We start from the raw sequence: 16,390 nt of genomic DNA on the forward strand, positions 1-16,390 counted from the left end.
GTGCCTTCCTCCCACGATTCCAACCTGCCCAGGCCATTGCCTTATGGGGCCGGCAGAGGCAGTCATCATGATTATTTAGAGGGGGCAGGGCTGCCTGGGGTCACAGCAGAGACATTGAGAGGCTCACTGCCCCCCCACCCCCGGGGTCAGCCTAGAAGCTGTGTCATTTACATGTCCCCGACCCCACTGGGGCTTCACGTTCACCCAGGGTGGGTGGGGAAGGGGGTAGACTACAGAGGTGTTCCTGATAGGCCGGTTGTTGCTGTGCTCCTGCTGGGCTCTCCTCACCTCGGCCCCCATGGGCCATTCTGCCCAGAAATACAGCAGTCTTTCATGTGACCCACTCCTCGCCAGGCCTTCACATTTAGGTCATAGTGGGGGGGAGGGGGTGGGAGCGCGGTGCATAAAGGCTGATAGGTCCCACTGGAAGGTTACCTCAGGTGTTGTGCCATTTTCTCCTCGGGCTGTCCAGCCTAAAGTTCACCATTTAATTTACTAGCACATGCCCAGTTTTTCAGAGAGTGACACGCACTTGCTGGAGAGATCTGTGCTCTATCTAGTCACGGTTTTGACTCATCATAAGTTAGCACATAGGGTTAGTGTGCCTGCTGCAGATCACAGAGTTATTTTTCGTAGGTCAGTGAGCTACTTCTTTTGTTATAGAGCTCCTTTTGTTACTTGCAGGACATAAGTTAAGATGAAGGCCACTGGAATTATGTGTCGGGTAGGACCAAATTATGCAACAGGGGAGGACCAAATTATGTGGCAATGAAATACAAATTATGCATTTTTAAACATTGTAATCCTGTCCGGGCAAATGTTTCACCTCATGAGTATCAGTTTAACAACCAAACACAGCAGTAAGCAACTGAAAATTACCACTCAACCTTTGTGAAGAGAAGCACGTGTTGCCACATTTTTAGTAACTTCTGAAGCAACTGAGTTAGAAACAAACTTTTTTGATAAAATCTGGCAAATGTGGCACATCCATAATTATGAGAAAAATTCAGCACCGAATCGCATAATTCTACTGACCATACTTATGATCCACCCACTGCAGCAGGGTTGAGCTATAAGCTAGCATTAAGGACCTGCGTGTACAGTGCAAAGCATGGATTTAGGAACTTGTTTTTAATCAATCTTTCGTTATTCTGGGATTCCTAAGAAAGGGTTCTTTGGGTAATAATACATTCTCATTAGTTCAGACAGTCCAAACCACTGTGCAGTATTGAAAAGTTGCTGTGTTTCTCCAGAGCCAGCATTCTTAACATGTGGTGCCAACCAATATGGAAGATATCCGACTCCTACACCTTGTAACCCTCATAGTCTTATGTAATTTCCTATAAATGCATTTACACACTTGAATAATTGTCAGTGTACAATATATGAGTGTGATGTAAATCTCTCTGAAGCTTTATATTGGGACAAATAGCTCTATAAAAAAACATTAAATTATGCATGTCACTTACATACAGGGGCTGAAAAAAGTAAAAAAACATTTCTCCAATTTGTAGTTTCTCGTAAGCATTTGTGAAGTCATTGCTGGACATGAAAATAAGAATTGTCTCTCACCCACTGCAGGATGCTGCTCTGAGCAGAAATCGAGGAACCTGCAAGCACTGATGAATGTTTTCCGGCATTGGCAAAATACATCAGAACAAAGTCAACGTATTTCTCTGGGGCCAGCCTGGATTCCAGATCCATCTCAATGGCAGTTGCTAGATTTGCGAACAAGCTGGGTTCCCCCTTTTTTCCTTCACTGTACCCAACGTGATGGTACTCGTTTTATTAACCGCAGTACTATCAAAGGCTGAGTGTACCGGTCGGAGTTTGAATCTGTGACCTTAAGGTCAAACCTGTAATTGATGCATTAGCCCACTGCATCACCAGACCATGCTAGACTCTGCTCATGCTGTGATGATGTAATTAAAGGAAAGACTTTTCTGTGCACTAAAGTGTAGTTGATAGCAATGCAGGTCAAACCAGGGAAACAACAGAAGCCTCAGTGACCTGCTTTAGGCTGAAGTCCTACTACTTAGTACCTTCACATCTCGCCTCGGGCTGCTTTTCACACACTGTCAACTCAAACTTTGTTGCTGAGCTGGCACATCCTGAAGCCTTTTTCTCATGCAACCCTTACCTACCATTCCCTGCCCTGTCCACTCTCTGACTTGCCATCTTCACCAGCTCAGAAGGAGTTGAGATAGCTTTCTTCCCTATCAACCTTTTCTTAAGTATAAGTAATGCTCAATTGCAGTGTCAGTCTGCATTGCATCCCAATTTTACTGCGTGTATGAATCCGCCAGAAATCCCCACAGACCTGAAGCAGAAACATCAGTCACCCTGCCTTCACAAGTCCAGTCCCTACTTGTTGTGCCATATACGGTCTGCCAGTTTCACTTGCCTCTAAACCATCCTCGCAGCTTCTTCTGTTTTGTTTCCCTGGATGGGGGCATGACCATGTTCACCAGCAAGCCCCCCTTCCTGTTCCTGAGGTAAGCTGGTTTGCAAGAGTTTACAGTATATATATATATTAACCCCTCAGGTGCCTTGGACGAGGTCACCTCGTCCTACACCCGGGAACTACACCCCCCCTGTGCTCGCCACCCACCCCCCCCAAGGCAGGGATGGAAGGGGAAGCCCTTCCCCTTTCGCCCCCGACCCGTTGACAATCACAGAGGGCCTCCTCCCATCTCCAGCGTTTCTCTTCCGATCACGTGGGGGAGGCCCAGAGAGGCTTCAAAGGGAAGGAAATGTATTTCCTTCCCTTTGAAGTCTCTCTGAGCGTTTCAAAAGCCGGATTTTTTTTTTTTATGAAATGGACATAAGGAAGCGACCTCTTGTGCAAGGGTCGCTCCCGGGGGGGCTTTATTTTTGGAAGGCCTTTTATGCGCCCCTTGGGCGCAGAAACCTCTAGGCACCAGGGATCATTTTTTGTTCTTTTTGTTTAGTTTTTTTTGGAGGTGGGGAGCGACCCCTTGGGGCAGATTGGCCTATTTTTATGAGGCCAATCTGCCCCCAAGGAGGACAGAAACCACTAGACACCAGGGAATATATATATTTTTTTTACGTGAATTTCACGCAAGGGGAGCAACCCCTTAGGCAAGGGTCGCTCCCCTGGGGGGGGGGAATTTATTTTAGGCCATTTCTGCCCCCCTGGGGGGCAGATCAGCCTATTTTGATTAGGCCGATCTGCCCCCAAGGGTGGCAGAAACCACTAGGCACCGGGGATTTTTTCTTATTTTTTTGTTTTACAGATGGGGAGCGACCCCTTAGGCAAGGGTCGCTCCCCTGGGGGGAAAATTTATTTTAGGCCATTTCTGCCCCCCTGGGGGGCAGATCAGCCTATTTTGATTAGGCCGATCTGCCCCCAAGGGGGGCAGAAACCACTAGGCACCAGGGATGTTTTTTTTTGTTTTTTTTACAGATGGGGAGCGACCCCTTGGACAAGGGTCACTCCCCTGGAGGGGAAAATTGTATTTAGGCCATTTCTGCCCCCTTTGGGGGAAGATCGGCAGATTTTTGCTACGCCAATCTGCCTTTAAGCAGCATTAGGGTTTGTAAAATATGCAGTAGAGGCTAGTTGTTTTTTTAAATGGGGGGTGGTGTAATACTTAATCTGAATTCTAGTGAGTGATCAAAGAGCACGCCCATGTTCTGTTAAGGTTCTGGGGGATTTCTTCCTGTAAAACAGTTTTAAAAAACAAGGTCAAATAGTATATTTTACATCACAGTATTCACCCACATTTGCTAAAAAAAAAAAAAAACCACTGGCTCTGGAAGGGCACTTAATAAATGCTGAATTACTTTAAACGTGTACCAACTCAGTGAAGATGGATAAACTCCAGGATTCATCCCCACTTAAATCAAAGTGTGTAGTGTGTGCCCCGGGATGCCAATAATTATCTTTGTTGTACCAGGGCAATAATTTTGGAATGCATGCATCCCATATTCTATGGGTGAGCCATAGGTCAAAATTACCACTAGCATGTACTAAGCCAGAATGCTGTCATAGTTGCCTCCATTTCCCCACTCAATTTGCCCTCTTTGCCCTCCCTAATGCCAAGAATTATCTTGCATATGGTAGTACCAGCATTTTGCACAGGTGTCTAAAGTGCCAAGAAATACCACCAGTTACCACTAGTGTGCCAGCACGTTTCCATGTGTTCTTCACCCCATATGCCAAGAATTACCTTCAATATTCTAGTGCCAGCATTTTGCATAGTTTTTTCTTATACAAAGAATTATAATCAATCAATGATTTATAAAGCATGGTAAATCCCCCTGACGGTCTCAGTCACAATGCCAGTACCAACATTTTGCCACAACTGTCCCATATGCCAATAATTACATCCTAAATGTCTACATTTTGGCCAGAAACCTCATATGGCAATAATTACCTCTCTCACTCTTATTTATACTCACTCACTCGGGCATTCTAGCTCACACTCACATGTACTCAGTTATACTCGCTCTCTAATTCTAACTTAGTCTCATTTTTCTCACTCACTCTGACTCATTCCCAGTAAGTTACACTATCACTCACAAACACACACTACTTTACAGTTTGTTTTTACTTACTTTCCTTTAGCTCGCTGATCCTTTGTGCTTCAGATGACTGTAGTGGCAGGAGCACCAGCACTGAAGCAGAAAGGCGGAGTTGCACTGTCGTGTAGGTTCTAGCTGTCAGTTTCTAGGCTTCTCACCTCACCTTCTCCACCTTGTTATAAGGTGAGGTACAGTGAGTTAGACGCTTGCCAACACCACTCCCCTGTGATGAAATGGGAGAGGGTGGGGTGAAAGCATGATTGACAGGGAGTGCGTGCATTGTATAGATTAAAGCAAAAGCCCCCAGGGGTTCAAGTGATGTCACAACGTGTTACTAATGGGGAGGACTTCAAGCCTGGCAAGACCCTGAGGCCAAGGCTGGGACTTTGCCAGTCGTAGTTAATCTTAGTGATGGCTGGTGCAGGTGTTTCTGTACGCCTGTGACAGCTATGAGGCAGGTTCGCTGACTGAGGCTCCAGAGAGTACAGGCATATTTTTTATTAGACCACTGGTGCATCATAGATTATAATTCACTGCTGGTATTATAAAAGAGGGAACAGAAACAGGAGTGAGCCACTGAAAATTAAAGGTGTATGTGATAATCAGGGTCGAGGACACAGTTGATTGGATGCTCACAACCAAACGTTGACACTGAAAGTAAGTTTTCAGTTTTTACAACTATAGTGTTTCTAGTCTTCTCCAGTGCTACTCACCCTTCATGATTTAAAATGCCTAATGAAACACACATTTCTCAGAAAGGTAGCCCACTGATGATAACCAAGCAATGTTTCGTGAAAGTCTGCTCTCCTCTAATGTGGGACACTTTTTTGGGGTTGCCTGTGCCTATTTTTAATCCGAATCCGACCCTGCTTCTTCCTAAAGTGTTCCCGGTTTCCACCCCTCTTGAACATTCAATTTTATCTCCTCTAATGGGCATTACGTTTTCTCTGCCATTCTTCTTTTTTACGTCTAATTAACCTTGTCCTTCAGCTCATGTGTTTCACGGGTTTTATGCATATTCTCAGCTTCTACATTCCAGCCCTCAGTTTCTGATTCGTGACTCTTTCCCAGAGTTCCCAACATCCACCTCAGACTACTCGCCGATTCCACTTTAGCAAATGCCCAATTATCACCCCTCCCACCACTGCAAGTGTAAGGTTTGTACCAGTGTCTGCTTGTGAACTCAAACCTCTCTGTCCCCTTTATTTTTCCCTTTTCTAGACCTTTAGCGCCTGCAAGTTCGTGAACTCCTTTTCTAACCCACACAACTTTCTATTTTACCATTCAACATCGTGGGCGTTATAAGTGTCTACCTTATCCTCACTGTGTTCCAGGTTTATTAAGGTTTATATATCACATCAGCAGGATACATCTTAAATGTTAAATGAAAACTCCGAACTAGAAAGTGTCACTAGCGATCAGGACGATACCAAACTATAACTCATGAGTGCATTCTGATGCATGCCGCCTATTTTGGTGTATGTGTCTACTCTACCACTCCTGACAACAAAAAAATGCCCAATTATATTCTGACAATGCCCCTACAAGCCCCCGTTTTAATATTCTTTGTCAAGCCACGGTTATTTTTAGGTGGTCGTTGATCAACCATAGACGAGTATGGCTTGACTTTGATGTTTAAGTCTTTCTATATTGATTTGAGCAGTTATTCACTTTGCATTGTTTTTATTGGCTAGAGGCCATAAAAGAAGTCACTTTCTGTGGTCACACTACAGAGTTTCCATTAAACAAAAGTTACCCCCAACAACAGCGTTCTCACATCTCTCAGCTCAAACCTATCACACTATAAACAGTGCTGTCACTCTAACAGCACCCTCACACCCCTCGCAGAGTAACAGTCACACTACAAACCACACTCATACCTTTCAGAGTAGTAGTCACTGGCATCGATAGCACAGTCAAACCTTTCAAAATGGCAGTTATGCTACAGAAAGTTCTCTCATACCCTTCACAGTCTAGAAGCACACACTACTAATGGCATTTATACACCCCTCACACATTATCAGGCTATGATACTTACGGCATTCTTACATAAAGGCAAGACAATTTTCACATGCCTGGAAGCAGAATCGCAATCATCCACAAGAATGCCATCAGCTTTGACAAGTACATAGACACATAATCCTCCAATCTGGCACATCTATTGTGCATAATCCATGACACAGTCAACTTCACCCAAGTGCCATTCCCATCTACAGTCCACCAGGTCTGAACCTGAACTTCACCAGCACCATCATGGATTTCACCGCACCACTCACTCTCGATTCTAGCAATTAAATCCTACTTGGAGACTTAAACTTCCACCTGATAGGCCATACGAGCCCATTCAAAAGCACACATCCCGGGCCTCACCCAACAAGTAAGGGGACCTACCCATATCTCCGGACACCTCCTGGACCCTATTTTCAACACCTTTGACAACACAGTTGTCAAACAGAATCAACCAGCCAACACCAGTCTCCAGGACAGACCACACCCTTGTCAAGTTCATTATCCCTGTTCTGCTCCTATGCACACACACCACAGCCAGACCAGCTAGACGAAACCATAACAGCATCACTGACAAGTCCTGGAACACTGCTCTCAGCACCCACCGACCCAAACTCAATAACAGCCTTTCAAAACCCATCCAGAAGTTCAACATTTGGTTCACCTTCTGCTTCAACTCGCTGACCCCATCAAACACAGTAGTACAACAAGACCCCCGGTCATTTGGTACACAGAGGAATTCAGACTGTTGAAGTGCCACTGCAAACAAATGGACCGTAAATGGGGAATGAACCAAAATAATGCAGACAGGAGCATGTTCAAATCCACCTTGAGAAGCTACCATCGAAGGAGCACATTTAATTCCACTCTGAGGCACTACTACTAAATGATCTACACCAGTACTAACAGAAGCAAAGACATTTTAGCCATTGTGAAAGATTTCACTTCACCAGCGGCCACTTTCAACTCGATCACCCCCTCGCAGGACTTCTGCAACAATCTTTCTTTATTCTTCTGCAATGGAGTCACCACCATTTACAGCATTTTCAAACTGCAAGTGGACCTGACAGATTTCACCAAATGCCTCCTGATGTTATCCAAAGAACCAACGATAACCACATGGCCTGCCTCACCACAGAAGAAACCACACTATGAAATCCATCTACACGGAGCATCATTGGAGCCCAGCCCACAATATGCCTTTTGCAGAGGACTGCAACCCATCAGTGTCATGTTCAGTCCATTCTGGATGCCTCCACCTCTTCGGCAAACTTCCCAGATGCAACTGACCTCCTATTGCTATAGAAACCCTCTGTGTAGCCTTAAATGTTTGACAATTATAGACCGATCTCTCTGCTACCATTCCTGGCTAAGGTCTTAGACAAGATCAACAAGGACCTACCGAATCCCTAAACGACCTCCAACTCGTCAACACAATTCGGTCTAGTTTTAGACTCAACCATAGCATGGAAACTGCCCTCATAGTTGCAAAAGATTACATCATCATGACTCTGGATGGAGGAGACATGGTATCCTTTATCCTCCGGGACCTCTCTGCACTGTTTGACACCATCTCTCATTCCATCCTCATTGAACACCTCCACAACATCAAAATCCAAGGACATGCACTCTGATGGATCTGCTCCGTTCCGTCAGTCAGCTTGGCATCATATACATTAGATGCCCGCGACTTTGTCTGCAAAGTTCCATCCTTCCTAAGCCAAGCCTTCTTCAACACATACATGAACCCTTTTTTCCAGCATCATCCACACTCATGACATAACGTTCTCTCCAATGACACATAACTCATTCTCTCCCTCACGGACAAGGCATCCAGTACCCATATCAAGTTAAGACCAACTGCCTGAAGCTGAAAACCGACAACACCAAAATCATGATTTTCCTTGAGAACAGCACTTCATTGTGGGAATCCAACTGCTGGCCAACAAAGCAAGAACCAACACCTCCCCCACAACTCAGGCCAAGACCCTCAATATCACCATTGAAAGCAAACATGACATGACCACCCAAATCAACAGAGTTACAGCCTCATGCTTCCATACCCTGAAGATGCTGAGGAAGATTTTTAAATGGCTCCCAGTTGGCATCCAGAAAACCATCACGCACACCCTTGTCACAAGCAAGCTGGACTAAGGGAACACCCTCCATGCCGGGATCAACAAAAAAACATGCCAAGATTCTGTAGACCATTTGGAACTCAGTGGCTAAATTCACTCTCAGAGCATACCTCAATGATCACATCTGCTTTCACAAATTTCACAAACCTTCTAGACACTTCCACTAATCTGGGATCGTACGTGCATACATCCCACTCAATGGAAAACCAGATCCGGCATTCTCCAGTATCATTCCTAAAGCATGGGATGACCTGCCGCTACACATAACAGCCTCTTCCTCACTTTTTGAATTCCACAAGAAGATAAAAAAAGCCTTTTCGAATAGTCCCCACTTGGCCCTATATTAAAAATGGGGTCTCTGGTTAGCAGTCAGTTTGCACTCCGTACAAGCAGGGACCCTCACTCTAGTCAGGGTAAGGGAGTTACACTCCTAAGACAACCCCTGCTCACGTCCTTGGTAGCTTGGCACAAGCAGTCAGGCTTATCTCAAAGGCAATGTGTAAAGTATTTGTGCCAACACACACAGTAATACAGGGAAAACACTACAAAATGACACCACACCAGTTTTTTTAAAAAGAGGCAATATGTATCTAAATTAAACAAGACCAAAACAACAAAAATCCATCATACACAAGTCAAGATATGAATTTTCAAAATAATAGATTCTTACTCCATAGAAAACAATGGAAAAGTTGTTTTTACACAAAGTACCTGGTTTGCATCAAAATAAACCTGCACGGGGGAACATTCGTTGAAAAAGTCAAAAATGCGTCTATTCTTTACTTACAAGTGAGGCCGTGTGTCATTTCTTCTCCGGACGAGTAGGCAATGCGTTATTTTTCTCTCCTGCAAGAGAGCAATGCATCAATTTACCGAGAGGGCACCTTGGATCCACGCAGGTTCACAATGACTTTGATGTCCAGAGACGATGCATGTAAAATCCGGCCACACGTTGATGGAAAACCGCGCTGCATGTGGTTTGCGTTGTTTTCAGCAGCCGCACGTGGGTGTTGCATTATTTCTCCAGCTGCGATGAAGGTGAAACGTAATTTTCCCTGATGCAATGCAGGTGGTGCATCAATTTCAGCCGTGAGGTGGGTGGCGCATCATTTTTTACAGCCGCGTTGCAGGTGATGAGTCAAGATTTTCCATGCATGGCTTCCTGTGCGTGGATTTCAGTCCTTGTTCTACCAGCTTTACTTTTCAAGGGACATGGGACTGGATAGGGCACCACTGGCAGGGCAGGAGTCTCAGCAGAGAGTCCAGGTGCTGGCATAGGAAGCCTTTGATGGCCCTGAGATGTCAAAACTGGAGGCAAGCTCAATCCAAGTCTTTGAAGATTCTTCATACCCAGGAATATACCACAAAGTCCAGTCTTTGTCCTTTCAGGCAGATGCCACAACTGCAGGCCAACCCAGCAAAGCACAGTCAGAGGCAAATGGGTAGTACTCCTCCTTCAGTTCTTCAGCTCTTCTCCTTGGTGAAGGTTACTTTTGGTTCCAGAAGTAATCTAAAAATCGGGGGTGGGGGGGTTTGGGTCCACTACTTATACCCTTTTCTGCCTTTGAAGTAAGCAAACTTCAAAGAAAAGTCTCTTGTTCACAAGATCCTGCCTTGCCCAGGCCTGGCTCCAGACTCACACTCAGGGGGTTGGAGACTGCATTGTGTGAGGGCAGGCACAGCCCATTCAGCTTTAAGTGACCACTCCTCCCTCTGCTCCAGGTGCACCCGAGCTCCCTTTGTGTCTAAAGAGGATTCATAAACAGCCCAGACTGACCCAAACAGGGAATACACAAGCAGGCAGAGTCACAGAATGGTTTAAGCAAGAAAATGCCCACTTTCTAAAAGTGGCGTTTTCAAACTAATAATCTAGAAACCAACTTCACCAAAAGATATATGTTTAAATTGTGAATTCAGAGACCCAAAACTCCAAATCTCTATCTGCTCACAAAGGGAAACTGCACTTTAAGGATATTTAAAGCAGGCCCCCATATTAAACCATGAGAGAGAGAGGCTTTGCAACAGTGAAAATCGAATTTGGCAGTATTTCACTGTCAAGACATGTAAAACACATAAGTACATGTTACAGCTTTAACATACACTGCAACCTATCCATGGGGCTGACTAGGCCCTACCTTAGGGGAGCCTTACATGTATGTAAAAAGGGAAGGTTTGGGCCTGGCAAGTGAGTACACTTGCCTAGCCACACTGGTAGTTTAAAACTGCACCCACAGACAATGCAGTGGCAGGTCTGAGCCATGTTTACAGGGCTACTCATGTGTGTGGCACAATCAGTGCTGCAGGCCCCCTAGTATCATTTAATTTACAGGCCCTAGGCACCTCTAGTGCACTTTACTAGGGACTTACTAGTAAATCAAATATGGCAATCATAGAAAGGCCAATTACACATACAATTCACACAGGGAGCACTTGCACTTTATCACTGGTCAGCAGTGGTAAAGTGCCTAGAGTACCAAAAACAGTAAAAAAAGAGTCCAGGACAGAGTCAAAACATGGGAAGCAGAGGCAAGGACAGGAGAGACCACACCAAGGATTCCAGGTCTAACAACCTAGGTTTGGCTAGACTCACACCTGCTCAGCCAGCATACTCTCCTGAATAATACTGTGTTCTAGCTGCAAAACACAACATACCTCACATAGCACCAAAAACATACTATCAACAGCCCCCTCACACACTTTACAGACCAACAGTCTCACACTACCATCAACACTTTCACACCCCTTGTAGTAGAGCAGCTGCATACTACCAGAAGCATTCTAACACTCCTCGTGGACTAGCTGACATACATTAGCAGTAACATTCTCATATCCCTCAGGGTAGCACTGCCATGATAACAGAAGATCTTTCACACCCATTACAGTCTGGCAGTCACACATTACTGTCATCACTCACATCCCTCACAGATTAGCATACAAGCATTAGAATGCAGATTGCCCTCAAAGACTAGCAGCAAGTCAATAGTTCTGGCTTTTAAAATGAAAGTGCCTCTTCTTTGACTTGTGAGTTTGAGTGGGTGATATTGTGGATGGGCAAGAATGAGCCAATGCATTGGTGAATTAGTTTACAAAGTGCAAGGATGAATGACCAAATACATTGAAGATAAGTAACTGAATGCATGGAAGGAAGCATTCAGGCACTTCAAGTTATAAGCCAGAACTATTATTTTGCATATCAATTAGCATTTCTCTCAATGTCTGAATCGTGATTCCGGGGATTCTGATGTCCGCCATTGTCCTTTCATATTTTGGTGATCTCTGTATGCCAGGTACAATTTGGGAAACTTCAGAGTGGAAGCCACAAGCTCCAATGGATAACTTCCCTTGGCGGACATTGCAAATCTATTCATCGTCTGAAGGGCTCATCTGATAAAGTATTTCACAGGCTTCACAGGCACACTCAAAACTTAACCATAAATCATCAAAGGGACATTCTACAATCCTTATTGTTGTTGATGCAGGAAAGCTAAAAGATAGTTTTCTTTTTTTGTCTTTTTACTAGATGATAGATGATCCTGGTTAGTCGTACTCTGCTTAGTTTTTCACAGATGCTCCAATCAACTGTTAACATGCCAAGCAGTACTTAATTTCTGTGTCTGTAGTTTTATCTGGTGGGCCGTGGCACTCCTTTGTTTTGGGACCAGGACTTATTTTTCATCAACAGACTTTGACCCAGAGCAAAAGAGAGAAAGAGAAAAGCAGAAAAGAGAAAAATAAGGAGAAACAGAAAGATATGAAAATACTGACACAGACAAACCTCCAAGATTGCGATAAAGACAGAGCAAGCGTTCGGTGTTGGACGAAAGAAGCACGAACTGGAAGCAAATCTTGGCATCTATGGAATGTTCCATAGTCAGGTCCTAAGAAAAAACTGGGCCCATTAATTTAATTTAATTGTATTTTACAAATTAAGAAGTGTATGTCAGAAATGATTGATTACTTTCAACAATTTGTGGTGTGGCTAACCAATAAAATGTCTGTAACTAGTCTTACTACTTGAGCCAATACACCGGATGATTGTGCTTTTATCTTTTTGTACCCGCTCACTCACCATGTCTGTGTTTGGAAACAATTTATTTGCTGGAACCATAAGAATAAATGATTTTTAGGTCGAGCATAGCAGCGTGCAAGCGCTGCTTTTCCGCAGTGTTGGTACGTATCTGGGCTTTAAACCACACCTCAGCACACCCATCACTATCACTCGTTCATGGACTTGCCTTTCAAAATTCCTTTGTTTTCATTGGTAAATGCTTTGTTTGTACCTCCATAGGAAGGTGTTGTTACCACCTTGGCCATGGCCCCTGTTACATGGCTAGTTGCACTTTTGACGTGGAATTCCGTAGTACGTATGTAGGAACGGATGTGTGCTAGTGACGATGCATGGATGCAAGGAGGCAGAGCTTCTGTACAACAGGCTGGCTCCATGCTCCATGCTCCAGGCAGGTCCAGGGAGCGCAAAGCATTAGCAGCGGTAGCGGTTGTTGTTGCAGTAGCAGCTGTAAGTGGCATGGCAGTGCCGTGGAAAAGATGCCGCGAGACACCGCGGGGCAGCAGCAGCGGGAAGGACGCTCAACCCTCTCTCCCACTCTGGGCCTATGGAGCAGTAGGAAGTTTTGGGGGCAAGAAAAGTCTGCGAGAAAGACTGGGAGAGGCGCAAAGATACTGTGGCCTCTTTCCTCCACTGCCCCTAGTCAAAGATAGCAAAGAGAGTGCCCGGGGGGAGGCTTCTGTTGGGTCCTGTGTCCTGTGGAGCTGTTGAGCCGGGGAGGAGACAGAACAAGTGAGCGCTCTGCTCCCCTGAGGCTGGAGTGCCCGAGGTGCCAGAATTAGGCTGATTTGGGCAGTTTGCCCAAGGAAGACGAGGAACGTTTCTGCCAACAGAGGAAGAGGTCGGCGGGGCTGGTGGGACAACCTGCCGCATTCCTCCGGAGATAAATCCCACCCAAAAGACGACAAAAGACAACAACAGGCAACAACAGGCAGAGGGGGAAAGAAGAAGAGAGACCCCCTCTGAACACACAAGGAAAAGCACCTGAACAGCACTGAGGAAGCATCAAGGAGTCAGCTGCGAAGAGGATACAGGTTAGCAGGTCTTGGAGAACAGAGGGCGGAAGAGAGCTGGGTGAGCCGGGAATTGAGGAGAGCTTGTACTCTGATATTAAGGTACTGTGGTTTGTTGCTGGTCCCTCTTCTTTCCTCCTTTCCTCCTGGCCCAGCTTCGCTCTGCCTCGCCCTGCTCTGTTGAGCCTCAGCCTGTTTGCATTGTTATAGAACGGGTGCCCTGAGGTCTGTGGTCTGTCTGTGGATTGAGACTCTTCGAGATCCAGAGGACGTCCTTAATTTAGAGTGCAACAGAAGGGTGCAGCAGGAAAAATTGTACTCAGTGTTATACTAGGTCCTGGTGGATCGTTAAACAAATTTCTTGATAGTAAAATTGGTTGGCTTGGAGAGTGGACTCAGGAAGAAAGTACAACAAAGTAGAAAAAGGAAGTAAAAGGATCAGAATGAATAAAAATGACTTTAAAATGCATGAGAAGGGGCAGGTAATTTCTCAGCCAGGCCTGTAAAAACCCCAAATCAAACCCCTTAAGAAATAAGGCTGTCCAGCATCTGAATACAAAAAGTTTGAACTCTCTTCTCCCATTTCTCCAAAAGGGCCTATGTGAGAAATCAGTGGATAAGGCGGGAAATCATTTTGGTACCAACAATATCTCCCAAGGTTCCGTCCATGGTAATGACTTAAATGACATGATGGATAAGGGCACTACTGACGGTGGGTTTAGTTGTTGTCTCCACCTCCCCCTCTCTTGAGTAGGGCCAATCAAGCTGAAATTATGGAATTTACCCTCCCCGACATTGACCCGGATGATGTGCCCCGCCACAGAATTGTTCCTCCATCCATCCCAATAATGCCCGCAGTAGCTCAATCTAATCTTGGTTCCCTTATGCTAAAACCTTTTAGTAGTAATCCCTTTGACCACTTTCTTTCGGATGTAATGTCTTCAGAAACCCCGGATTTGGTCTGTGGTGGGAACTTCTCTAATTGCCCACCAGATCAACATATAGTCCTTTCTGAATCCTTTAAGTGCCTCAAAATAATTATTTTGTCTATTCTGTTCACACTCAAGATATTCTTGGTTCCATACTGAAGGTTCTATTAGTAAAACAAAATGTGAGCCACCCTTCTGATGAGTCGGCCAAGACGACCATAAAGGATGTATGTCAAGGATTGGGAATAAACATAAACGGTACCTGTTTGAAGTCCTCAACTGCTGGAGATTTGACGAGCATAGGTGACATGTCCACCCATTCCAATAAAGGAACCCAAGCAGGAAAATCACACCTGGATAAAGCAGTTCCAAAGCTAGTGAATCAGGCTTCCTAAGAGAGTGTGATATATTCTCTGGACAACCTCTTCCCCAGCATGAGTTCAGCGTGTAATCGTCCTCTATTGGACCAAGATGTTCGGAAAAACGAACCCGCTCTAAATCCCAGATCAGCTCCATTCCCAATCTTCCTTCCGAAAGATCACTTTTCCTTAAAGTCGATGGAACAGAATGAAATAGAGATGTAAAAGTCCAGGAAATCAACTAAAATAAGAGGGAAAAAGGAACAGGCGAATCTCTAAAAAGAAGGCAAGGAAGGTTAAGTTTGAGGAAACGGAGCATGTGGAATTTTTGGATGTGCAGGAACAGGTCTCTTTAATATAGAGCTTCCAGAACGAGACTAAGGAGGCTTCTCCTGTTCTACAGCAAAGGCCAGATATGGGTTTGTTGCGAGATCACCGACAAACTATTCGGTGATGCCTTGTGACACATTTGATTCAATCAATGTAATCTCGCCTGGCACCGCCCCATTAAGAGCTTTGGACAGCTGCACTAGATTAGACTCTCTGTTGTGTAGCCATTTAAGCTATAGCTCCATGCACGTTATTTTAACACACTAGGTCAAGCCACTGTGAACTCTAACCTAGATATATTTTATTCGGCTTTATTTTATTATTGTTTCAATAGCCACTTTCACTGTCTTGTTTTATTTTCTGTTTATCTAACTGTTTTTGCCTAGGCCAGCACTCTGTTCCCAAAAAAGCCATTCTTGCTCACTCTGTGCTTCTTCTAAGGCTACAGCAAGGCACATTGCCAGTGAACGTGGTATAAGTTTAGTCTTCAACATTCGTAGAAAACACACATCCTTATGTAGGGACATTTTCTAAGAATATCAGCTGTGTTATTATAAAAACACTTCCCTGTCCCTTACACGTTAGAGGGAGATTTCAGCCAGAGAACCACATCTGTATGCTGATTGCCGAATGCATAGCTGCAGCTGTTTTGCAGACCGCAGGCCTTTGCTCAGGTATAGGTGATGTCTTCCCAGGGGAATCTGAAGGGCAGAATTAGAGCTTAACACGCTGTGCTCTATTATAGCCTAGGTAGGAGTTAGTCTACTGACTCTAGTGACAATATGGTAGCGTTATTCTTATGCTTCACTCTCCTTGTCACAATTTTAATACTGTCATGCTGTGTCGTCCGGTTATTCCAGCTCACGCTTTGCTATCTAAGATGCAGTTGCTTCATTAAAAACATTATTGAAACATATACTGCCTCTGTTTGTCATTGTATAAATGAGACTAATGTAACTGAGAGAAACGGATGAGACCTGAATGACCACTGCTTCCCTGA

This window comes from Pleurodeles waltl, chromosome 6 (genome assembly GCF_031143425.1).
Source record: "Pleurodeles waltl isolate 20211129_DDA chromosome 6, aPleWal1.hap1.20221129, whole genome shotgun sequence".
Taxonomy (NCBI): domain Eukaryota; kingdom Metazoa; phylum Chordata; class Amphibia; order Caudata; family Salamandridae; genus Pleurodeles; species Pleurodeles waltl.